General features: G+C 35.4%; 1 long non-coding RNA gene and 1 other non-coding gene across 3 annotated transcripts in view; one reads left to right on the top strand and one right to left on the bottom strand.

The window, feature by feature from the left end:
* LOC117797256 overlaps positions 1-26,912 on the top strand; it is a 168,093-nt gene that overhangs the window by 81,160 nt on the left and 60,021 nt on the right. For both annotated transcript variants that reach the window (XR_004622199.1, XR_004622198.1), the window contains exons 3-4: positions 15,038-15,137; positions 21,549-21,725. This is a non-coding gene — a long non-coding RNA (uncharacterized LOC117797256). The remainder of the gene's footprint in view (positions 1-15,037; positions 15,138-21,548; positions 21,726-26,912) is intronic.
* LOC117797332 lies at positions 8,698-8,804 on the bottom strand. Its single transcript, XR_004622264.1, has one exon. It is a non-coding gene; the product is annotated as a U6 spliceosomal RNA (small nuclear RNA).

Here is a 26,912-nt window from a genome sequence, read left to right as displayed (position 1 = left end):
GAGAAAGATGAAATCATAAATTACCTTAAATTTACTGAAAGCCTGTGAACCACCTATATTAGGTGTGAAGCTGATGGAAGTTTCATCTTGAATGGAAATCAGTTGAGAAAACAACACGGCTAACATTTCAGATACATTTCCAGAAAGAAGGCTGACAGTATCAGCTCCATAGGGGCCGATACTGAGCAACACTGACAATAACATTTCTGCTATCATTACAGTTGCCAAAGTTCCATTTAGCACTCACAATTTCTCCTGGTTCCACTCGTATTTCCCATTGTGCATATTCATTCTTTTTCTCCTGGTAATGACTCATTCATTGACTTATTCCTTCGTTCAACAAAACTTTACCTTATTATATGTTAGGCACCATGCTCCTGTAGAATTGTTTCTACCTGCATTGCTGGTGAGCAACATATTGTTAAATTATGACAAGGTAGCATTTTGCAGGTAAAGACAATAAAGCAAGAGATGTTTAGTAACTTCTTCAGTGTCACACAGCAGGTGTTTGAAGGATTTGAGCTTCAGAGCAGGAAGTATGGTTCTGGAACCCATGCTTTTAACCACAGTGTTATTTCTCACAAAATTTATAGTGTTGTATCACTTCTCTGATTTAATCCCTGCTATGTTTCTGAGGGAAACATATAGAGTTCTGTCAGGAAAGTAGATTATAATGGCAAACAATAAGAAAGTCTTTTGGGGTCTATTACATTTTTCTGTGGGCTCGTGGCAATTTATCTCAGGCCTCCGAAAACTGCTTATTATTTAAAAATATATATATATATATATTTTTAATCACAAAGCATTTGAATAAATCTAATTGTTGTTATGGCTGAGTCAGCTGCCTTAGAATTTGATATTCTAGATATGAAAATTAAAGACATCTGTATATATGACTTAGTCATACAAAGTCATATTATACTTAGTCATAAATTATAATTTAAATGGAAATATGAATGGACAGCGGCAAGGATATTTTGGGAAAAGATAAATATAATGCAGTTGGGGTTGTATTTATAAGACTTTTTTGTTATTTATATGATGTGGGTAATGATAAACTCATTTTAGAATTCTTGAGGAACGTAGCTGTAATATGTCTAAGGTAAATGCTTAGCAATGAGACAGACCAGTTGCCTAATACTCAAAGAACATGATGACTGAGGTTGACTTGGGAGGTCTACTGGATCGAACCCTACTATAATTTTGGAATGGTGTGCTGTTTCTCCTTAAAGTCACTGTAGTTTTATCACAACAGTATTTTTAAAATATGTGATATGTTTTGATGGATAGAGGGTCTTATATACTAGAAATTAAAATCTTCAAATGATTGAGCTGAAAGGGACCCTAGAGTGCATGTGATTAAAAATAACCAGATATTTATTTTTCTTATAAAGGCTTATAAAGGCAGAAATAATTCCATAGTCCAATCCAGTAAGAAGTTTTTACTGTTTTCTAATCACTATATTGGGTATGTTTCTAACCTATAACAGCCTTTGAAATTAATTCAATAAACTGATTTTACTAAAATAAAAAATAAAAAGTCTGTCACAATTTGGACATCCTGGACTGGGAATCCTATATTATTTCCAACTGGTCCTGGGGTTTTGTTTCCCAGTTGTGTGCATTCATGGCCATCTGCTTCCATGGCACTGTGACAGCTCACACTCTTATTGGAGCCCTGACTTGCTTAGCTAAACAGGGGTTTCAAGTTGATATTCAAATAAAAATCTTTTCTCCTGAGCTCTGATCTATTAAATAACACCCTCCATTCATTTTATAGTCGGTAACAATACAGCACTTTAAAGCTCATCCATAATTCAGTTCATCCACAAGACCACGTTTTCATTAAACAAACTTTTATTTTAGAATTGATTTAGATTTACAGAAAAGTTACAAAGACAGTACAGAGAGTTCCCATATACCTCACACCCAGTGTACTTCCTTATATGGCATCTTACAGTGGTATGGTATTTGACACAATTAATGAACTGATATTGATACATCAGTACTAACTAAAGTCCATACTTTATTCAGATTGGCTTACATTTTGCCTAGTATCTTTTTCTTTTCCAGGATCCTTACTCTTCCTGACTGTTACTATTTCCCAGACTTCCCTTGATTTTGGTGAAAAACTTGAGAGTTGAGGAGCGCTGGTCAGGTATTTTGTAGAATGCCATTAGATAGGATTTGTCTGATGATTTTATTGTGATTGAACTGGGGTTGTGAGATTTTAGGAGGGGGACCACAGAGGTAAAGTGCCATTTTCATTAAGGCTACATCTATCAATGTGATTTATTATTATTGGTGTTGTCTTTAATCACTTGGATGAGGTAGTGTTGGTCAGGTTTCTGTACTGAATAGTTAACTTTTTAAAATTTCTCCATTTGTTCTGTTTTCTTTGGAAGAAAGTCATCAGGACTTAAGAAGTAGAGATTTATCCTCCACTTCTGTGAGGATGAAGTATCTACCTAATTCATTTGGCATTCTTTTGCATGGGAAATTTGCCTGTTACCTCCCTTTATTAAATCATTTATATATCAGTATGGATTCATGAATATTTATTTTAGGTTTTGGGCTAAAATCCAGTACTATTTTATTAATTTTTTTGCTCAAGTTACGCCAGTTTTGGCCATCAGGAATTCTTTCAGTTGGCTCCTACGTCCCTTTGACATTACCCCTGCCATTGTGCGTGCGTGTGTGTGTGTGTACACATGTATGCATGCTAGGTAACACTTCCTTCCTCTCCGGCAGTACTATATACTCTAACCTCATTTTGTATATTTCCTTCCCAGTGCTAGAATCAGCCATTTTTTTCAAGCAACTCTGGTCTCTTTCCTTGGAAACTGGTGTTAGAAACCAAGATGTGGTACTAGTTATACTCATTGCTACTGGGATGCCATTGCTTTTAGGCCCTTGCAGCTGACAGAGCAAAGAAAAAAGAGTATAAAATAACCTGTGTGTATATACACATATCTGTGCATTCCTATCTATATTTATATCAGTCTATCTATACCCTCCTCTCTGTGTGTGTGTATATGTATGCATATGTATTTTTATATATGTGTAAAACCTCCATATATATGTATATATCCATCTGTATTTATATTAAGTTCAAATTGATGTCTCTAACTCTAATCCACTACCAAATGAATCATTCTAGCCTTTTCTTGCTTGTTTATCATTTCCCATTCCAACAGCGAGAAACCTGGCTCCTACCATATCCAGTTATTTTAGGTCCACTTTTCTTTTACCTCCTTCAGTGAGATTTTCTCATACCTTTGTAGTATAATTAGATCTTTGTTGTCACATTCTGTGATACCCTGGCTTCCTAAATTTCTTGTTAATTTTTATTCATTAAGCTTCACTCTTTTTGCTTTGAAGTCCTTTGGGTTTGACAAATGTACGGTGTCGTATATCCCCCGTTACAACATCATAAAGAATATTATCCTTGCCCTAAAAGTCCCCTGCGCTTCACCTGTTCAACCTCCTCCGTTTCCCAAGACTACTTTTCAAATTACTCCATCCAACTATCATTTTTCTCTTAAAATATTTTACATATAAAGCTGTTTTATGTCTCAATTTATATTATTTTATAGTTGGTAATATAAAAGGTTGTAGGTCTGTGTATGTCTTGTGTGTGTGTGTGTGTGTGTGTGTGTGTGTGTAGATGTGTATCATTATCCAGTTCCTTGTTGTTTGATTATGTAGCTATGTATATTCATGTAAAAACCAACTAACTTTTGCACTGAGAAGCTAAATAGTGCTTACTGTGTTATATATTACACATACATAGACTAACTTCTTTTTTCATATTCTTTCCATTTTAATATCATGGCTTATATTATGAGAATTGAGTACATTGCACCATCCCATTCAATTAATTTGTATTAAAGCCTCAGAAACTGGGGTGCCTGTGTGGCTCAGTTGGTTAAGCAACCGATTCTTGGTTTCACTTAGGTCATGATCTCATGGGTGGTGAGATCATTCCCACATGGAGCCCTGTGTCAGGCTCCATGCCCAGTAAGGGGTCTGCTTGAAGATTCTCTTCCTCTGCACCTCTCCCTGCTCTCTTTCTCTCTCCCCCCTAAAATAAATAAATCTTTTTTTTTTAAAAAAGCCTCACAAATTAAGAGAAATTAGTGACACTAGATGACCAGATGGTTAGTGCTAGATGTTTGGTAGATAACTATTAGCTAAAAATATAGAGGAAACGAAAGAACAAAGCTGATTGGTTTATATCCCTATATCAAATTTTCTATGTATTCTAATTTGGCTTTCCAAATACAACTTTTGAAACTTGAATCTCATTTATTTTTTGCACTGTTTTTTTTTTTTAACTGACACCAGGGAAATATGTCTGTTTATTGTAGAACAAATACAGTTTTCTTAAAATATTTTAAAAACATGCAAAAGTTCATGTTTTATAATGATATTAGTGTTTCTTTAGGTAGGAATTCTGCATTTCAGAGGATGCATATGTGATACAAACAGTGAACAATTGGGAACACTAGCTGATAATGATATGATCATTTCAGCAGTCTCTTTATGTAAGTTCTGGCAGAAGTGTAGTAATACATTAGTCATTTTCACAGAGAAGATGCTGGTCCATGCCAGTCTCTTATTTGGGGTGCCATCTGCACCTTTTTTTGTCAGTAAATTCAAAAAGAAAATATATCCGTTGATGGATACTATTTCTATTTTTTAATCATTGTTTGAAGCAAACCATACCATTCTTAGAGTATAATGAGTACTTCACATAACTAAAAATGCTTCTGGGCATCCTTTATTAACTAGAATACCTGCCTCAAAATTGCTCCAATAAGTTTTAACATTTCCATTTAATTTAAATTGTTCACAATTTACTATCTCTAGAGCTCTTGGTTAAACATAAGAGGAGACAATGAGTTCTACTTTTTGCTTCATTAATCATGGAGCAACTCACTTGACCCTCATTGTTTCAGTTTCTTCATCTGTAAATGTGGTAGTAAGGACACACAGTATCTGAAAAGATGGGCTATATTTCTGTTAAGGTTAGCAACAACTAAAGTTGATCTAAATTTATAGGTTGCTGGTAACATTATAGAGGCAAACATTTCAAAGTTCGCTGACTCACTTTAACTAAAATGCACATCTTGATAATATAAATTATACACTTTATAAACTCTGACAACAGGGCTTATATTTTACTCATGCTTTGAATATAGTAAACACTCACTATGTATTTGTTAGGCTGAATTGAAGCATGGATGGACTTGCTATAACGACTTAAGAGAAGCTTCTGAAATAGTCAGAGAGGGAAGTTCACACACATGCATTGGTGTAAAATAGGGTTTAGAAGAATAGTTTCTTACCGTTAGTATTTTGGACAAGTAAGAAGGGGAGACTATTACTTACTCCCAGATTGATTTGAGGAATTTTATAGTTTTGCTAAATTGGTTAGAGGTTATAACAGAGAAAAGGTCATTCAGAATAATGAGTATCATTTAAGTGACTACTACATAAATATAGTTGAATTTTCCAAACTATACTAGTAAGTAAAGAGAAATCTCATTTAATAATTACAACTAGGGGCGCCTGGGTGGCAGAGCGGTTAAGCGTCTGCCTTCGGCTCAGGGCGTGATCCCAGCGTTATGGGATCGAGCCCCACGTCAGGCTCCTCTGCTATGAGCCTGCTTCTTCCTCTCCCACTCCCCCTGCTTGTGTTCCCTCTCTCTCGCTGGCTGTCTCTATCTCTGCCTTATAAATAAATAAAAAATCTTTAAAAAAAAATAATTACAACTAAAATCTGTTGAAAGCTTGTTTTGTGCAAGGTATGTTAAACATTTCACTCTTTTATCTCGTTTAATCTCCAGATAACTCTTTGAAATAAATACAGTTTTTAGTTCCATTTTACCAGTGGGTGGACAAAGTCCTGATAAGTTTTTATACAGTTATTTACTTTGCAGTGAATGGGTTTAAGAGATACATCTCAAGTATGTTATAGGTCCCTGACTATAAATGTAGCTTGCTAGTATGTATAAAAATAAAACAAAACCCTTTTTTTGTTGTCTAAACCTATCAGTGAAAGGCCAGACATTTTGCCAGTGATTAAGAACAAATGAAATGTTGAGAAATGGTAATATCCTTTTAACTAACTACAGTTACAAAACATCTTAGATATTTTAGGTCATAACAGCATGGCATTTGTAATCTTGTGTTTAAGACCTAGTACCTTACTTAAAGGTAACTGTCTCGTTGCTTATGATTTCTCTAAGTATCTCAGGTGGCCAACTGCTGTTTCCAGTCTCTAGAATAAGCTACTGAGAAAGAAATTAATTAAAGCTGGTTGTCCAAATGCTTGGAGAGTAGTTGTTTCTGTAGTCACCTGTATCAACAGCCACTCCTCAAGGCTGTTCACATAATGGCCCCAGAATACCCTGGACTTGGTATGAAATCTCACAGTGGATTCATTTCAGTTATATTCTGTACAGTCTTTTTAGTACATTTTAGTACATGTGGCTCTGTAGGTGGCAAACAGCATATATTGTTGGGTAGGCCACTGACCAGTGTGTTTTTCTTCTATTCAGTTGATACATAGCTATGGATTATTTATTGAAGGCAGATTAGTTTTCAAAAAACAAAACAAAACATAACAAAATAAAACCAAAATGGGTGAATAGAAGCAAAACAATTTTATTTAACTCATTCCTTTCCAAACTTTGTATTTTAGATGGATGTTCCTAAATTGAATTAGTATAGTAATACTACCAAACACTGGAAAAAGTTTCCCCAATCCAATTTTGTTTGAATTGAAAGAGTGCCCAAGACTTTGAGAAGAATATTGAGAAGGTCAGGATCAGTGGAAAAACGGAAGCAATTACTCTTCTCAGTTCTGAAAATGAGGTTTCTAGGAGTGGAAAAAAGATTGACGTCTTCCAAATTAGACTGGATCCTGGGTAAATACTAGCCTGATTGTTAACAAACATCCCGTGTGTAATTATATCTCTAAACTAGATACATAGAGACATGGATGTAGATATAGGTATTTATCTAACAGGTAAACCCCAAAAGGCTCTACCTGATTCTAGAGACATACAATATGTGGGGTTTACCCTTTATTAAGTCAGAGGCAGGTACTGGCAGTGTTTCCTCCTCTAAAAATATCCTGGCACCCTCCTGACCAGGCCCAGTGATATGAGTAAATAGTTGCTATGGCACTGGAGGTTATGCCTTCATTCTGTCATGGCCTCTCTCCCAAGTGGATTTCCAGTTGCTTAGAATCATGCAGAGATAACACACCTAGGGATACTTCAAATGCATTTCATCTTATTTCCCAAAAATAAGAGTTAAACCTGAGACAGTTACCCTCCCCTCTGAAATCCAAAGCCACAACAATTAATAAAATTATTATATATGCTATAATAGTATAGTAAAATGATCCATACTCAATATAAGCCACATTATGAGCCTAACTAATAATAAATATTCTAAATCTTTGTGGGATATTATTCTGTGATTTTATGCATCATGCAAACCACTCTAATTTCTTAAAGCTACTTGTTTGGATTCTAAAATCTTCCGTTGGTAACTTCTCAAAATTGCCATATAGTAAACACAAGGAGCAATAGGATGTTTTTCTTCCAAGCTTTGTAGAAGAGAAAACATACATCTAAAAAGGCACTACCTTGTAATCAAAGACCATTCTAAATTCCCCTTGTTAGTAGGTACATACATTTCTTGCCTAATGTTCAGTCCCACTAACTCCATACCCCTTCCTCCATTCAGATCCCCCTGCACAATTTCCCTGTAGCCCTGGAGAAAAGGTAACGCCTTTCCAATCTGATTCTCAAGTTAGGAATGTGTTTTGAAGTGCATAAGAGTTATCTTGTTTAATTGTGAAGTTGACTAAGTAAGGTTTTCCTGTCATGAAAAAGCCTGTGTAATATCAAGCGCTTACCTGTCTTCTCAAATATCTATGCCACCCAATTACCATTCTTTGGCTTTTGAACTGGATTTCTACCATCACATATCTCTTCAGTCCTGATGACACAAAAAAACACAAGGAAGCTAAAGATATAGCAGAAAAGAGTGAGCTTTCAGAAGTATAGGCAAACCTTGGAGCCCCTTACTTTGATGTTTTGACAATCTGTCTTCCCAAGAGAGAAAAATTAAGAAGAAAGATAGAAAGAATAAAAAAAAAATAAGGAAATAAAAAAGGAGAGGAACTTAACGGGCTTCATACTGGTAGTCTATAAGTAATGCTTCATGAAATAATTAAATATTTTTTCCAAATGTATTTCATCATTCCTTAAATCAATAATAAAAGTCTTTTTATTAAGTCCAAGTCTAACTTAGTATACTTCTGTTCAACTTGAAGTATGTAGTGGTTAGCTGTAGCATGAGAATAATTTTAAAGGAGAATGATGTTTGAAAAAATTCAAAAGACAAATCTAAATCTTATTCTGTACTTTTGAAGATCCCAAATATGTTCATTCAAGATGGTTTACTAACAGAATAATAGGATGACAAACTTTTCATCAATAAAAATTTCTAAGTTACATATTATATCATTATTGATTAAATTGTAATCAAACCTATCATTATTTGAAAATAATTTCCTCTGGTCTGTACATTTCATAAATCCTTTATATGATTTTTCAAGACTGAGGCTAGTTGTTTTTAGCTATATGGCTCATGTTTTTCAGTGATCTTTTTTTTTTTAATACAGAATGCTTCATGAATTCGTGTGTTATTCTTGCAAAGGAACCATGCTAATATTTTCTATATCATTCTAATTTTAGTATATATGCTGCTGAAATGAGCAGTTTTGGTGATAATGTTCAACACTTAAATTGAAAGTCAGAGGACTTTTTCAGTGCATATGAATATGAGTCGAAATAAAATGATATGAGGCACTTGGGTGGCTCAGTCGTTTGAGCATCTGCTTTCAGCTCAGGTCATGATCCCAGGACGCTGGGATCGAACCCTGCATCGGGCTCCCTGCTCAGCGGAGAGCCTGCTTCTCTTTCTCCTTCTGCTGCTCCCCCTGCTTGTGCTCTCTCTCTTTCTCTCTCTGTCAAATAAATAAATTTTTTTTTTAAAGAAAGAAAATGATATTGGGAAGTATAAAGATTTGGTACATTAAGTAATGATGATGACTACTGGCTTATAAAAATCCATACTACATTTTGTGTAACTATTTTATAGCTAGAAGCTTGAGAATTTGACTACCTACACAGTGGGAGAGTACAAATGAACACCTCTGCAGATGTCTACTATAACAACAGATCAACTAATATGCTATATGATAGAAAAAAGCAAAATGAAGTACTGATTGTAAGTGGTGCTTGATTTTATTAAGCCAAGAGAGCACTATTACTGCAAGTCTGTGTCTAACTAAGGCAAATTGTTTATTGTAGTCATGTTCATAAGCTATCTTATGGCTGCCAGTCAAGGCCTGCCATTCACCTAACGGACGCAGAAGCCTTGAAAATGTTAGTTAGGTGATAGCCTGATCCACACTGAAGAACCCTTAATTTAAAGTCTCCACCATGTTCTTTGAAATGCTCTCACATGTTCATAAGAATAACAGCCACAGAACCGTGACAATGTCAAAAGTCAACCTGGTACACAAACTCCTTTGAAATCTTCAACTGTGTCATCGCATATGTCTGAATCAAAATCTAGTGATTATCTCATTGAAAATATTTCTAAAATATCAACAAAAAATAAACTTGCCCTTCCATGATAGAAATCTATTTCCTGAAGGTATATGTTCTTTTAGCTGAAAGCACAATGTAATATTTGCCTTTTATTTAGGTAGGGTAAGTCCTATCTATGATATTTTGGTAGGAACATGCATAGCTGTGATGCTTCATTGTCCTATACAACTAAAATTCTTCAAATTGAAATTAATTACTGGATTTTAGTTCTTGCATATGCAGCCATCTTGGGAGAGGTAACAACATTAGACTGCTTTTGCCATCATTTGTTAGCGTGAATGAGTTTATCGGATCTTTCTTCACCAGCGCTTTAGACAAGACCTCCAGGAAGATGGGTTTAGAGAAAGCATAACTACTTTAGAAAGGTATAAAACAGACTAGGAGGGGAATGCTAAAGTTTCCAAAACAAAGACAGAATAATATAAACTTCTGCTTATAATTTCCTTTCATTTTGGTGATCTACCGCAACATCCTTAGTAAGAAAGCAATGACAGAACCAGCTGTTGACAGATTATTTTTCTACAATCCATATTAACTAAACACAAAATACTGACATGATATGTCTTCTACTTTAGAATGTGGGGAAAATTTTAAAATATTGGTAAATGACTTGTTGAAAAGGGAGAAAATTCAGATACATAATTTCTCATTTCTTCCCTTTGTTGGATTGACTTTCCAGGTAGGTGGTTTGGAAATGACTAAGAAGTAAGCGGTATCATTACAAAAGAACATAGAAAAGCTGAGGAATAGCAATTCCTTTTTGAGGTCCTAGGAACAATTACATAGAGTCTTAATCAGGTCATTGGTGAATTTTTTTAATTAAAGTATTCTTAAGCTTATGGAATTTCTAGTTCATATTAGAATATACAAAATTAGTTTTTATACTTAGTTGGCCATATGCAGCCTTTTTAAAAGAGTAGTTGATACTCATTCTCTGAATTTTTCTACCTCCTATTCTTTTTAATATGCTGTGTTCTGATTTCTTTCCTCATCACTCCACTGAAACAGCTCTCAGTAATGATGTTGTTGACTTCTGACCTGACAAATTCAGCAGGTGCTTTCCAGTATTCCCTCTGTTCCATTTGATGCTGTTCATTCATCGCTTCTTGATATTTCTTCTTGTCAGTTCTGTGACTCTTTCTTGGTCCCATTTTCTCTTAGTGTTCTCACCACCTTAAAGTCTAAATCTCAGTCCCCTTCATGCAGAGTTCCTCCGTACACTCACTATACACGGGTGTACCTCAGAATTCCACTTTCTATTCTTCTCATTCTTTATACATTCTTAGACGATCACACCCACTCACTCCTAAGATTACTTATCATTTATATTGATTGTTCCTAACAGTGAGGAACATAGAGTCTTCAATTTTAGCCCTTCCAAGTCCAGAGATGAAGACTGTCTAGTGACTGGGACTGGGGACAATGGAAAATAGCACATCATCTCTGTATCTTATGAAAAGCCTTGCTTCAGACCATCATAACCTCTCACTGACTATGTGCCAGGCATTGTCAAGAGAAGTGTATATGGAAAGTTATATAAAATAAATCAAAAGGTCATGATATTCTACTTGTCTACTATAAATCTACTCATAGGAGTGATTGAATAACCATTTGCTAATTGTTTGGGTCTACTAAATAGGTCATAGGAAGTTCATCTGGTCTAGCAACTTCCTAGTATTACTCAAGAATTAAAAAAAAAAAAAGACAAGAACAGATGCTGTTGTAGAGGTCATGCCAAGAAAATGTGAAGCTTTGAAGCTTTTCATATCCTTGTAACTACCACCATTACCTCTTCAAATTTCAAATTGAATGTTTGTCAGTATTAAGTCAATGAGACAAGCTGTTTGTGCCACAAATTCATCATATTCTGTAAGTATACATGACAAATGCATCTTAGTTAGAATGTTCTTTTTGGAGTAAAACCTTTAGGCAATTAGCTTAAAAGAAATTGTTACTTCATTGGTAAGTGTATGAAACCCCTGCTTGTAGAATTCACAGAATGTGACCACCCAGATTGGATATTCAGTGATCTGTGGACCATTGTAGTACATGTAGTACATGTTTTCCCTAAGAATGATTATCCCAAGGGAATGGTTAATTTGGAAAAAGAAATAATAGAAGTTGAAAATATATACTTTCTCCTGGGGCCTAGACTAAATAAAATAAAGTAGTAATGCTGTTTTTATTTCAAAATATCAGAATGTAATTGGTTCTTAAACTTTCTCAAATATCCCTCTGTTCTTAGCCATGCTGTCTATGAGATGTACCTCCAGCAGCTATGCACTGTGCACTGGTATTTATCTGGGGCTACCTGGACCAGACATGGTCAGAACAGTCAGTAGAGATTAAGTAATTAAAATAGAGAAGAAAAGACAAACAGAGGTACAGACATCGTGTCCTAATGGCCTTTCTGTTGACTCTCCAGGTCTTCTAGAATGCCTGTATATCTTGCCTCCTGTGTGTTCTTTAAGATAGTGTTGCATCCTTTCAATAAAATTCCTGTTTTGTTTGAACTAATTTGTATTGTGTATTTGTGTTTGTAGCCTACTCTTTGCCTGCCAAAAAAATCCCATTTCTTCAGGGAACAGCATGGTCTTTTTAGAACTTTCTGTTCTTTGTTTCTTAGTCTTACTCTATACTTACATAGTTTCTGTGGAAGGTGATATTTGTTCTATAAACCCTATGCAGTGACCATAGTCAACTACTGCAGAGGTACTTGGCTAGTTCTAGACCAGTCACAGCGCTTCCTTAGTATTTCTGGATCTGGAAGTAAGAAGAGCATTAGACCATATTTCAAATATAAAACTCAATAAATTCAAGCATTCTTCCAACTAATGCAAGTCTGCAATAAAAGACTATGAAGCCAACGAGTGAAGCACAATGAGGGGAAAAACTGACGTCCATGATGCTCCTTCTTGCTGATCTTTAGACTAGTTGCACCTTTGACCTTTTTACCCTTTGTTTAAACCTTTCTGAGGTTTTCTGAGCCAATCATTCCCACATGTGCCTAAGCTTGTTTAAATTGGGTTTCAATTAGGGTTGCCAGATTTAGCAAATAAAAATACAGGATGTCCAGTTAGACTTGAATAACACATATATAATAATGATATTTCCATATTTGGGATAAACTCACACTAAAAATGTATTCGTTGTTTATCTGCTACTCAGGTGTAACTGGACATCTTGTATATTTCCTGGAACCATTTGATCAATTGTAACTGAACTAATCCAGTTGCTTTCTGGAACTTATAACCAAAGAGTCCTATTTCATATTGCACTTTAGCTATATGTCCCTATTTCGATCAAACTAAGTACACAGGAAGCATATTTTGTGTTTTCTAGGAAAATATGCATAGCCTAAATATTATTTCACAGCTCAGAATTGTCCTGCACAACTTTTGAAACTATCTCTCAACAGAATACAAATGTAACTTTGAAGTGAGCATCTTAGTGACCCAGGAGCCTTAATGTGCATTTGAAGTCAAGACTCTGAGAAATGGATTTAATGTTCTCTCAGAGCTGGAACCCTTGAGTGTCAAAGGCAAATAAGTGCTCCTGGACAAATCACTTAATCTTGCTTCTTCTGTCTCCTCATCTTTACATCGTAGGTACTATTTCTTCCCAGTCTTCCAGAAGTGTCACAGTGATTAACATTTATGGACTGCTTTGAAGATGAAAATTCCACATCTTGTTAAGCATTAGCAAGATGGCAAATAATATATAATTATGGTGTGTACCTGCAATAATGTAAGAGCACATGTGTTTTCACAGTTTTAATAATAATTTCTGCTAAAGAAAAGCATGAGGCTCAGTTCTCACTTTAATTTGATAAAATGTTTTGCTTTGGTATCGTAGTCATAGGAAAGGTTATTTGAAAAAAAGAAGTGAAAAAGTAAATGTAAATATTTTCCAATATTTGGTCTACAAGCAATTTTTCTTCATAAAAATCTCATTGTTCTTAATCACAAATGGCCAAATGTTTTCTTTTCAAATGAGGTCTACCATTAAGATTGCTTTTGAAAGCATGCATTAAGACAGAGGGATGGGAAGTTGCTATAATTTTCAGTTCATGTTACTTCTTGAGTACTGTCACTTCTCTATATAAAGCTATAGAAAGTGAACATTAGCCCTTTAAAGGAGTCATATTTCAAGGATCAGGTGGGGAAGACAGAAGTGTTGGATGCACCTCACTGCACTGCTGTTCATCCCCAACACTTTGCACAATGTGAGAATGTTTAATAATTCCAACCCAACCTACAGATAAGAATCTCTGGTGTCACATCACAACTGACAGTGCTGGTGTGAGATTTGCAGTAAAACAATATTCCAGCTGTAGCTTTCATTTACAGAAATAAAACAGCAGAAGAAGAGGGAAAAGGCCAGGAGAAGATAAACACTTTCATCTTGGAGCAATGCTTACATTAAATTATAATCGCTATACTCAAACAAGGAGAGAAAATCCAACCTCAGGACCTAAAACTAACATGTATTATATCATTTGTAATCTATTGCTCTGTCTGTATTTTAAGTTAGCCAGTTAATGTTTAGTTATCCAGAGAGCCCACCAAATATAAATTAGCTCTTTCCCAAATAAAGTCTATGGCAACTGTGGGACAGGCGGCCTTCTTTTTCTCCCATTAATCACTAGAAACTTCACACGGCGTGAAGGTCTCAAGGGATATTTCTGGCTGGGAAAAAGATCCTCCCTCCTCAGTTCTAATCAGTCCATCCCATCTGTAATGGCTTTAGAAAATTGTTAATGACATAAAGTGACAGTCGAAGGGCTTTTTGGTCTGTCAGTGTAGGGTTACTATGAGCTCTCTAACAAACTACTACATGCAGGCCTCAAAGCTGCTGGAAAATGATCTGGATTACGAAGGAATAAATTTGATATGTTAGCAATCACAAGTGGGAACTGAAAAGAAAGGCTTCCTTAATACGGTTCTTTCAGGCTATAATGGGAAATACGAAGATAAATCTGGCTCAGAGACAAACCCACATAAGACTGCCTCGAGCACTCAGAATATAGATCTCGGTTATGCGATGTGTAAAACACACAATGGCCTGAATAAGGAGCTAAGTATATAAGTGCAAACAAACCCGTTTTTATAGTTAGCATGGCATTTTGAATGGAGCTTTAAGCCTAAAGGACACTCTCCTACTTGCAGATGAAGATGGGGAATGTAACAGTAAGTACTGTTTTTATATATAGAAGTCTAATAAGAAAATGTTCTAGAAAATTATGAACATAAATCAAATTAAACCTGAGTTTTTCTTTCCCCATAAAAATTGGAAAACCTTGCTTTCCCTAATCTCAAATATTGTTTTTCTTCCAGTTCCATTAAATTGCTTTGGATTCATGGAAATTCTGAACAGAGATGTGAGAATGACTACAATTTGAGGTATCTGTTAAATACAGCAACATGACATCACAAGGTATAATCTCATTCCTTGCATTATATAAAAGTTCTGCACAGAATCGATAAATAAATGCATATCTGGAATTTGAATCAGTTAAAAATAGGTTGGTAATAGATATGGAAATGGAAATTTGGAGAATTTTTTTTAAAGGCTAATTTTATTCTAACGCAGTGGAACATTTTCTTTCATGTATTTTTTTTTCCAGTCTCTAGAACATTCACCTCATTAAGGTGTCACAAAAAGTGACAATATAAACAGTTTCCCACACATCTCCTGTAGGTTGTGCTAAGGGCTATAAAAATATTATATTCTGACAATTTCACAAATCTTACAAGATTAGGTCAAAAGATTTTTACTTAGTAGAGAAATTTCTACAGAGAAGAGCTAGTTGATATTTTCTCTAAATCCTAACATGTTCAGTAAGATACAAGACAGGATTTTATCTCAATATAAAATAATATCTTACTGGTGAAAGAAAATTTGGAGGATAATTTCTTATTCACCTAAGTTAGTTTAACGATGATTCTACCTGGAAAACTCCATTTTTTACCAGATAGTTCCTATAAGTAACTTTCAGCTCTGTGATTCTATAATTTGTGACAATTTCACTCAGGTAAATGTCATCTGGTAAGAATAGACAACCAGCTAATAGGCCTGAACCAGGTTAGGGCTGTGCGTTGGAAACAAGAATGGAATGAAGAGAGAATAAGAATAATTTTTCAGTGAATAATTTTCACTAAACTAGGTAGTGGATTTTTAACTGATTCCCTTTCCATTGTTGAATGTTTTATATTCTCTCTGAGAACCGTAGCCAGGACTGGGAAATCACTGGCATACTAAGTTCATGTCATTTGGCTTTAGAGTAGGTCATAGGCTATGGAGACCTACGCTAATTCTTTCAGAATATGAGAGGCCATCTCATAAATATCTATTTCAGTGTTCTAAAATGATTAAATGACATCATGATGACCTAGTTTAAGGAAAATGTTACATGAGGGCCCTAAATGGCACCCTGGTGGTCTGAAAGAGTTAATGCAGTTTCCTTAAGTGGCCAATTCAGTGTTGGTTTGCAATGAACAGAGCAGGGAATGTGTACCAATAATTCACTGATAGCTTCATCTAATATAAGTATATTAAGTCGAGAGAAGTCATTTGAAGGAGTCTATAATAGAGCAGGTGGCAATTCTGATTAATACAATAGCTCTGCTAAGGAAGGAAAAATGGAGCCTATGGAAATTCGATAACCCTGTAGAGAAACATTGAAATGATGCTCCTCTTAAGGATATCTCAAGAGATCATGATGCATCACCATATATTATGTTCTTCCAAATTACAGCTGAACTTTATGTGTAACACACTGTGAGAGCAAATAATACGTTATGCTTGTGTTCTAATAGCAGAGACTGTAAGACTAAGAGAATGTTTTTTCTAATTTTTCAGTGCCTTCAATATCATAGAACTTTAGTACATCAGAATAGCCCATACCAATTAGAAACTGATCTCTTCTCATATTGCATAAATGTTCTTACTACAAAAGTTATAAGAACGTGACCATTTTATTTGAGGTAAGCTGAAGAGAGATAACTTTTAGCATACAGGTACTGTACACATTTTGGCCCTCAAAAATAATTTGGTTAAATGAATCAATTAATAGAAGCATGGAAACATGGAACAAAAGGAACTAATCACTAATCTTTTATTCACCTTAAAATTACCACATGTATAAGCATACATTTATGTATGTATATATTAAATATGTATGTAAAGCCCAGAAACAGCCCAAGTAGAAGCATATTTAAATATATATAACAGAAATTTGTTACATGAAAAAAGAGACCTTTCAAATCTATGAGCAAGATGAGGATTTGGAAGTCAGTATAAAGTAATTATGAAGAGAGCAGATTCTCGGGTCATACCTCTTGGTTCTAATTTTAGATATTCTGTTTAATAGCTGTATTACCTTGAGCAAATCACTTAACTGTTCTTCACCTTCTTTATCTGAAAGTTGGAGAGCATAACACTACCTGCCTTGTTGGGTTGTAAGAATTAACAGAGATAATAAATACAAAGCATTTGGCAGAGTTTCTGGCTCATAGTAAGCCACTGTGAGTGCTACTCCTTACTATTATTCAGTAACTGGCTAACCACTTAGAAAACAACAGGGCGTTCCCCGTCATATCTGTGGAAAATAAAATCAGATGGATTAAAGTATTACATTTTAAAAGGATAACTATAAAAGTAGAAAAGACAATATCGCTGAATATTGATGATAATCTTGTATTAAAGGAAAGCAGGAAACATAAAGCCATAGACCTATGGAAGACTGCTTAAATTTTAAACTTCTGATGGAAAAAAATTCTTATAAAGATAAAAGACCCACAGCAGAATAGAAAAATATTTACAGTGTATAATACAAAGGGTTATAATTTATATAGTGATCTTACCTACTATCATTTTCCTATAAAATAATATTATATCAAGTAGGTATTAAACATGAACAGATCATATGTCTTGTAACTTCACTGCTCTTTCTAACCTCAGAGATTTCTCAAACTCTTAGTAACTTTTTTCCACATGAAGGAAACAACTTAAATGGTAAGTCAGCAGAAAGACCTTTTCTGATCAATCTAAATGAGATCTCCCTAAATTTCTCTCTCGTGGCATTATTTATTCATTTCTATCATAGCACTTGTTGGTCTTCATCACATATTTATGTGATTGATTTCTTCCCCTTTTCCCTCACTAGACAATAAGCTCATGGGGATGGGCCATAGAGTATTTGCCACTTTATAGTCAGCCCCTAGCATATAGCAGGCATTTGAAGTAATGAAAATAAATATCATAAAGGGTCTTGTACACCACGTTAAGGCATTTAGCCTTTATAGCTAAGATAGTCATAGAAGAATTTTAATCAGGATAAACCCTTCTTGGGCTTAGTGGAGGGTGGGTGGGGAATGAACTGGAAGGGAACATGACTGGAAGCCAGGTGGTAGATTAGAAAAGGAATTGAAACAATCCAAGAAATTATGGCGCTCTAAACTAAAGAAGTTTAATGGAAATACAGAGAAGAGAAATGGTTCCAAAGATATTTAAAATTAGACTATTTTAACTGAAGCAGAGTACATATAGGGAAATAATGAGAATGAAATTTGATTCTGGATTTTAGGCCAGATTATTAACTTCTAATCCTGTATCAAGGTATTTGTACCTCTTTAAGGAGTAAAAAGTCAATGACAATTTTTGGAAATAGGGTCTGGTTTTGTTTTCTTTTTGTATGTATGTTTAAACCATCTTAATTGACAGCTCTAAGTTATTGGGACATATGGAATAGACTTCTGGGACCATACAGAAGTTGAATATTTGGTTTTATGAATCAGTACTCCCCAACTCAGCCATAAATCTTTAGGTCCAAGGTCATCTCAGTGAAGACATTTTGGGATCCTGGTAATTATCATCAAATGGACTTCCTTTATGATTATCATCTCTGTCACCACAATCAGTAATAATGGCAGCAATGACAGCAACAACATGAACAAACATTTATTGAGCAATTACTCTGTATAAGGATCTGCAGTATGTGCTTGAGTACAGAGAAATCTGACATACTCCCTGACATCAAAGAGGGTAGAGTATGTGCATAAAATATACTAGCCATGTAGAGTGGCATGTGATAAAATGAGTTAAAGGAACGTAATTGCTGCCGGAGTTCAAATAAGAGAATTGAGCATATTTGAAAAGTCTTCAGGAAAAGCTACATGGAGGAGGTGAGACTTGAATAGGCCATCAAGGAAGGAACAAATTAAGATAAATATAGAGGAAGGGCAACTACTCAGACAGCATCGTAAGAGCAAAGGTGGAGGTGGAGTTCCCACGTCTGTTTTAAGGACAAGCAGACAAGTGGACAAATGCTTTGACGAAAGCATCAAGTTTATAAAGAGAAATAAAGGAAGTGTTCAGAGAATTGGAGGGAAACAGATTGTAAGGTATCTTTGATGTCAAACTGATGGTTTATTTTGAATAGACTTATGATCACTTATTTCAAGGAAAGTGGAGAATCACTTACAAATTTTGAGCAAAGTAGCTACTTGTGGAAAGTTGTTTTTTAGAGTTTTTAGCGGATGAGTCTAATGAGCATGTTCTGGTTTCATCTTAGAGGTGAAAATTCACGTTGATAAGACCAGTTACTATGGCAATATTTTAGGGAAAAAAGAGAACCTTATGTGAGAAAGGAAGAGGAAATAATATGAGATTTTTTTCTTACCTTTTATTATGAAAAACTAAAAAATAAAAAAGTATATGGAATAATATAATAAGCCCCCATATATTCAGCACCCAGCTTCAAAAATGATCAATTCATGACCAATCTTATTTTGTCTCTATTCCTGTCTCTGTCTTTACCACTAGGTTTTTTGAACTAAATCATCAATACCTTTAACTTATATATATTTGAATGCGAATTTCTAAAAGATAAGGACTCATTAGTGAACATAGCCATAATACCATTATCATACCTAAATAGTTAATAATTTCTTCACAATCCCAAATAGTTAATAATTTCTTCACAGTGGTCAAGTTTTTCTAATTTTTATATGAGTTTTTTTTATAATTCATTTCTTTGAATCAGTATCCAAATAAGGTCCATTTATTGTAATTAATGATGTTTCTTAAGTATTTTTAATCTTTAATTTCATGTTTCATTTCTTTTTTAATCTTGAAGTGTATTAAAATTGCAGAGATAGTATTTGCTGATTTCATACTCATGGTAATATTTATAATGTCCTTCTGTCTCCTGTATTCCCCACAAAATGGTGGTTAAATTTAAAACCTTGATCAGATTTAGATTTTTTTTTTTTTTTGACAAGAATTGTTCATAGGTTGTGCTGTGTACTATCGGGGGTACACAATATTTGCCTGTTTTCTTGTGTGTATGTGTTATAGGAACTATTACTAATGGGTTTCTTTCTTTATTTTAAAAGAATTATTATAAACTCATGTTAAAATATATTTGATGTCTTTCAAGCTATTGCAGTTACGCTTATTAATGTTTAGATTGTCCTATCTTTACCTGGTTGAAAACCTCTTTAAATTGACTTCTGCATCTGTTTGACACAGCCCTGGGGGCTTTGAGAGCTTTCTAACTCCCTTACATGACAAGATATCTCAGGATCATCTTTTAAATTTTCTATCCAACACTCAGAATCACCCATTCCACAGGAAAACTTTATTACTTGTGTGGTGAAATGGTAGTTAAAGACTGCAAACGGGAGGCACCTGGGTAGCTCAGTTGGCAGCATCTGCCTTCTGTTCAGGTCATGATCTTGGGATCCCCAGGGGTCCTGGGATCAAGCCCTGTATTGGGCTTCCTGCTCAGCAGGAGTCTCCTTCTCCATCTCCCTGCTCCTTCTCTCTCTCGCTATCTCTCTCTCTCTCTCTCTCTCTCAAATAAATAAATAATAAAATCTTAAAAAAAAAAAGACCACAAATGGGTGGTAGTGGAGTGCTCAGTGTTATAGAGTAAACCATTGTTTGTACATATTTCAGAGGACAAGGGTAGGAAGCATGTATTTTTAAGGATAAAACTTAGGAGTTTTTGGGGTGCCTGGGTCTCTCAGTGGCTGGGTGTCTGCCTTTGGCTCAGGTCATGATCTCAGGGTCCTGGGATCAAGTCCCACATCGGACTCCCTGCTCAGCCGGGAGTCTGCTTTTCCTTCTGCCCCTATCACCCCCTCCCTCTCCTCATGCTGTCTCGCTCTCAAATAAATAAATAAAATATCTTTTAAAAATTATGCGTTATTTATATTTATTATGAGTTCTAATTCAAATTCAGGTGTACATGGTTATTACCTAACCTTATTGATCTTACATTTGTTTCCTGTTTCCCTCAGGTGACACTCCTGGTTTTCCATGATAATCATATAAAACCTTATTTGCTTTCTCCTGTAGTACAAAGATAGCAGTCTTATAGTAGCAATACAACGCTGCTCCCTATAATATAAATTCTCATAATATGTGGTTAGTTATTTTTTCAAGCTTTCTATTTTTGGACTTCAGAATATATTCAACTAAGGATATACAGTCAAATTGTATTTTAAAGTCACTGTAAATATTTTCTCTTTTTGTGTTATGTCACTTGTTTCTCCATGCATGGATTCCATGCTGTTTTAACTGCAGAAGCTTTATAATGTGTGCCAGTGTCTTCTAGGGATAGGTTATTCTCATTCTTCTCTTTCTCAGAGTTATCTTTTATTTCTGAGTGACTGCTACCTTTTTATGTTTTACTTTTCCAACTGAACTCTGTTTAGCTTTAAGGAAAATAAAACCCTAATGATATTTATACTGTGTTGATGTATTTATGTTGTTAAGCCTTCCCATCAAATAACATAGTATGTCTTTTCATTCATTTACTTCTACTTTTGTGTCTTTCAGGTTTATTTTGGAGTCTTCTGGGTATGAGAGATACTAAAAAAGTGGAACAGTAGGACTGGAATATAAGGGGAGAAATAGAGAAAGCCATGGTTTCTCTACTCTTTGGAGAATAATTCATTTGTTGGTTTGTTTGGCAGAAATGGGGATTAGTTGAAGAGATCAAGACAGGGAATAATGGTGAGTTTTTATTGTCGTACCAGATCTGAGTTCTAAGTTTACTGGCAATTAAATATATCAACCAAATTTATATAGGAACAAATATGATTGAAATAAATTAGAAGTAATCCCTGAGAGAGTAAATCACATGAGATAATTATTCACCCTACTTAGTCACATGACATGAAAAAAATTATTCCTCTTAGAGCTGTGTAGTTCCATGCAAAATTGTAGAGAAGATTTTCCTCCACCGCCTTTTCACATGTTTCTCATACTGTAGCACCTTCTTTACAACTTCCCCACCCCTACTGCCACCACCCCATTCTGGATTTGAATGTCTATATCATACTGTAATCCTTCAAACGGTGCCTATATTAGAAATGAGGGTCCACGCCTCTGTCACCCACCTGACGCTACTGTCTACCAAATCCTGTTGAGTATATCTCCTAAAAGAAAAAAAAAAAAAAAGCCAAACAGGGAGATTGAATCTACATCCTAAAAGGGTCTTGAAAAATCTCTTATTCCTGTCCATCATTATTGCCTATGTCATTCCTTTACCCAGAACATCATTTTCTCACCAATTATAGTGAGATCAACTACTCATTACTCATCTTGCTTCATTTATCCTCTTGTTTCCTTTCTTATGTGACTACATGTGGCAATATTTATCCTATTTATATCGTCAAGCCATTTTCTGTACTGTTATCTGAGTCATCTTTGAAAATACATGTTAAATACTTCTGTGACCCTCATTGGTTTTTTAAAATTTAAATTCAATTAATTAACATATAGTGTATTATTAGTTTCAGAGGTAGAGTTCAGTGATTCATCAGTTGTATATAAACACAGTGCTCATTACATCTCATGCCCTCCTTGATGCCCATCACCTTCTTGCCCCAACCCCCTACCTACCTCCCCTCCAGCAAACCTCAGTTTGTTTCCTATGGTTAAGAGTCCCTAATGGTTTGTCTCCTCTCTGATTACGTCTTGTTTTTTTCTTCCCCTTCCTCTATGCTCCTCTGTATTTCTTAAATTCCAAATATGAGTGAAATCATATGATAATTCTTTCTCCGATCGACTTATTTCGCTTAGCATAATACCCTTTAGTTCCATCCACTATGACCCCCATTGTTTAAACAAATTCCCAATGAATATTCTAGAAAATGTCAAAGGGTCCCATGACAAACACTGTGTATTATATTCTTAAGAGAATCACAGGGTAAATTGGCTATAAGTGCCCCTTCTAGTAGAGAAACCTGTTTAAATGTGATCAATTTTATGGCCTGGATTCACGTGATTATGGACTATTTTAAATACACCTATCAGTTTTTTGTCAATCCGTTGCTCTGTAGACATACTTTAGGATATACTGACATAAAGAATAAAGTTCAAACTTCTTTATTATAAATGGCCTTAGTATTGCTGTGGCTTCATCTTCCATGGCTCCTTCATATTTCTAATATTCCATCAAGGTTATAGCATTGCACAACACCAGTGTACAGTTCATACTCATGTGCACTGTCTACAGTTCTCCTGAACTTGCCATCCTAATCAGTCTGTCTGTATTTTTGTGTATGCAGTACCATTTTTCCACATTTATTTTGATCCCTTCATCAGCCTAATAAATTCCCACTTGTCCATCAAGAGCCAGTTTAGATGTGACCTCCTCAGTACCAGTTTGAACATCATCTACACAGAGACAAAACAGAAGAGGTATGATGACTCAAAGAATATTTGGAAAGTGAGACAAAAGCCAGAAACATACCTTTAGCAATGCCTATATTTAGGAATAAGTCCCCCTTCTTCAGGAAGAAGCTCTATGAAGGAAACTGAGAAGGAATTTTTAGAGTTACAGGATGAAAAGCAATGGGAATTTTGTTCCAGAGTCCAGCTAAAGTGAAAAATTGATAATAGAAAGGCTCAAATACTACAGTTATAGATAGGAGAAAGAAGAAAACTAAAAAGGCACAGAATCTTATTGATGATCTTAATGAACCAGTTTGAGGAGAGTTATTGAATACTGCTGGAAAACTATGGTCCTTTATCCACTACCCTCACACTACAGGAATATGCAGAGGACTTGAAACTCCATTCACCACCACAGAACACACACACACACACACACACACACACACACACACACACACACACATGCTTCTGTATAAAGAAAACCAGATGGAATAGATTGACACTTTGGGCTGAAGTTTAAGAAAAGAAGGTAAAGGATCCTGGGGTAGAGGTCATTGAGGAGATATAGCAAATGAGAAGGAAGCTATTAGAAAAGGGACTTTCTCCTGATTCTCCTTGGAGGAGATGGAGATCCTGCTGAAGGAAAAAGGTAAAGAACTTTTGTTCACCATTCTCTGTAGTTGATGTGTATTTGGTTGTCTAATAGGAATTTTCCACAATTTCAAATGATAAGGGATTAACAAATGAGTTACAAAAGGAAGAAGATAGTGCTGTAGCTGGAAAAGAAAGTAGAATTGAGGAAAAGGTTTTGCTAGCCTGAAGGAAGGAGACAGGAGAGAGAACATGCTAAACAGGCAATAGAGAGAAAAGAATTAATGGAGCAGAGTACTAGAAGAATGTACTTATATATTTGTGTGTATGTGGTATGTGCGTATGTGGTGTGTGCGTATGTGGTGTGTGGGTATGTGTGTGATGTGATGTGGATGAGTGAGGGAGTAGATCATGGTAACATGATAATATTTTTATTTCACATTCAATTCTTTGAACAATAACTCAGGTTTATAAACTATTAATGTTTGATATCCCTACACACCTCTCCCATGCACTGATCTAAGAATGATGCCATCTTCTCATTGTAGCATTATATGGATCCCATATCTTATATTTCCACAAATTTTTTTTTTTTAAATCTCACTCTATGGCTCTGTGGACATTTGAAGAGAAAATTTTCTAAGGATTAAACAGGAAAAGAAAAAGAAATGTGTTTTTTATCTTACATATAGAAGACTCACATTAAAATTCTCCCTAGGCATAGAATGACCATATATGCTTTTGACTGTTCTTTTTTATTCTCAGTATACTGGCAACATGGAATACTTTTTTTTTTTAAAGATTTTTTAATTTCTTTATTTGACAGAGATAGAGACAGCCAGCGAGAGAGGGAACACAAGCAGGGGAGTGGGAGAGGAAGAAGCAGGCTCATAGAGAAAGAGCCTGATGTGGGGCTCGATCCCATAACCGGGATCACGCCCTTAGCCGAAGGCAGATGCTTAACCGCTGTGCCACCCAGGTGCCCCAACATGGAATACGTTTTAAAGGTTAGACCACTTAGGGAATTCACATGGATCCTTTGAGCATAATAATCTGCTAGGTATTTCTGTACTGTTTTCATTATTTAATGTTATTGAAATCAGTCCTCAAGGAGGGGAAGAGTCACATATTTCTTTTTCATTTTGGAACAATCACAACATTATTTAATCAGTAGAGAATTTTAACTTTATTTCAGAAAATCTTTAAGGAGTGGGATTTCTTCATGATCTACGAAATGAAGGTTGAATAGAAGTAATAGGAGGCCTCCTCGGTACATTGTCACTCAAGCATTCAGAAGTTTTATCCCGCCTGGAACATTCCTTACACATGATTCTTATTTCTTAGCTTCAAACTACACCTAGGAGAAATCTTTTGTTCTCAGTGCTGCCAAAGCTCCCATCTTCCAGCAGTGACCTCAGTTTAGCACCTGCTCATAAGATGTGTTTGCACATTGTTGGTACGTTTTGGTGACATGTATGTTCCCATCAAGGAGACTGTCATAGAATTCAGGAGATGTTAACATTTTTCCATCTGTGTGTGAAAGTGACGTTTCCTGTTAATTTTGTTCTTTTGCTGAACTCTCCAAGCAAAAGCCTTCTGTGGGAGGCAGGATGATGTCATTATAGTCATAGCATAAATTTTTCAACCTTTAGAATGAGACATATTGTGGCATATATTTCACTACTTTTAAAAGCAGTGAAATAAAAACTTGGAGGATGATGATATCAATTTTATATTTTCAAGTGTGGGGGTTTCCAGAGCCTTGAGAATGACTCCAGGGCTAAAATTTCCTCTGGCACATGGATTTCTTCTGTCGCCTTGGGAGAAGCAAGCCCATCCATGGATGTCTGTGTTTATGAGGCCAACAGACTTGGCTAGTTAATTTCAGAGGTATTGAGACTTTGTGCAGGCAAAATAGTCTAGCAGTAGTGATTTAAAAATAAAAAGAAATCAAACTTCTGATTTCGGTTCTGACATGTGAAAGCTGGGAAGTTGTCACTCCCATTTTTACAACCAAAAAAAATGTTGAGCAAACAAAATCAATGACTTTTCTTGGACCTATCAGAGGACTGTGGTTGCAGAACAAACTGGCATGCTGAAATCCAGAAAGAAAGGCAAATGTGGAGTCATGGTCTCCTTCTCCTTTCCTTAAGAAGAAGCTACTAGAGTCATACATTGTTGAACACACTTAAATGATAATTTTGATGAGTTGTTAGAGTCTGAGTCTGGACTAGCTTGAGAGTGAGAGGTTTCTGGGGCTGTAGTCTTAATAGGCCCCTCACATTTTCTTGGGTTCTCCCTTGAAGAGCCAAGAAAGATTCTTTCTTGGCTCTCACAGGGGAGGGGGAGAATAGCCATTGCGAAATACTCCAAGAATGTTCTCATAACAAAGGGCTACTTACTCTTCAGAGGAAAGACTTCACCAGCGTCTTAGTTACCTAAGGGAAGGGTATTCTCTCTACTCCAGCCTCCTGTAGCATTCAAATAATACCTAAGGGGGAATAAATATAAGAACTACAACTTGCAAAGGTTACATCCCAGGTGCACAGGCCCACTAAAAGACAGAGATTCATTCATAATATTGTACAATGCTTCCTCTTCCCAATTCCCTTCTATCACATCAAAACAGAGCCACTCTAATAACGGTATTATAGCTTAAGTTGCTGAAAGACAGACTTTACTTAAGGAAGAGTTTTTAAAGAAGCCAAAGACAACGAAGGAGGCAAAAACAAGGACATTAAAGGAATTTGAAGCCTCTGGCACAGCTACAGCAAACATTAAACACGGCCCTACTCCTAGCCACCTTAATGTAAAACCTTACTCTAAAGGCCTGTTTACCTCAGTTTCTATTACCTGGTACATCATGTCTGGATTTCAACAAGAAATTACAAAGCATGCTAAAAGTTGAGGAAAAAATGCAATCTGAAG

The sequence above is a fragment of the Ailuropoda melanoleuca genome, chromosome 20 (assembly GCF_002007445.2).
Source record: "Ailuropoda melanoleuca isolate Jingjing chromosome 20, ASM200744v2, whole genome shotgun sequence".
NCBI classification, from domain to species: domain Eukaryota; kingdom Metazoa; phylum Chordata; class Mammalia; order Carnivora; family Ursidae; genus Ailuropoda; species Ailuropoda melanoleuca.
Note: the sequence above shows the minus strand (reverse complement) of the source record. Positions and strands in the feature narration are given on the sequence as shown.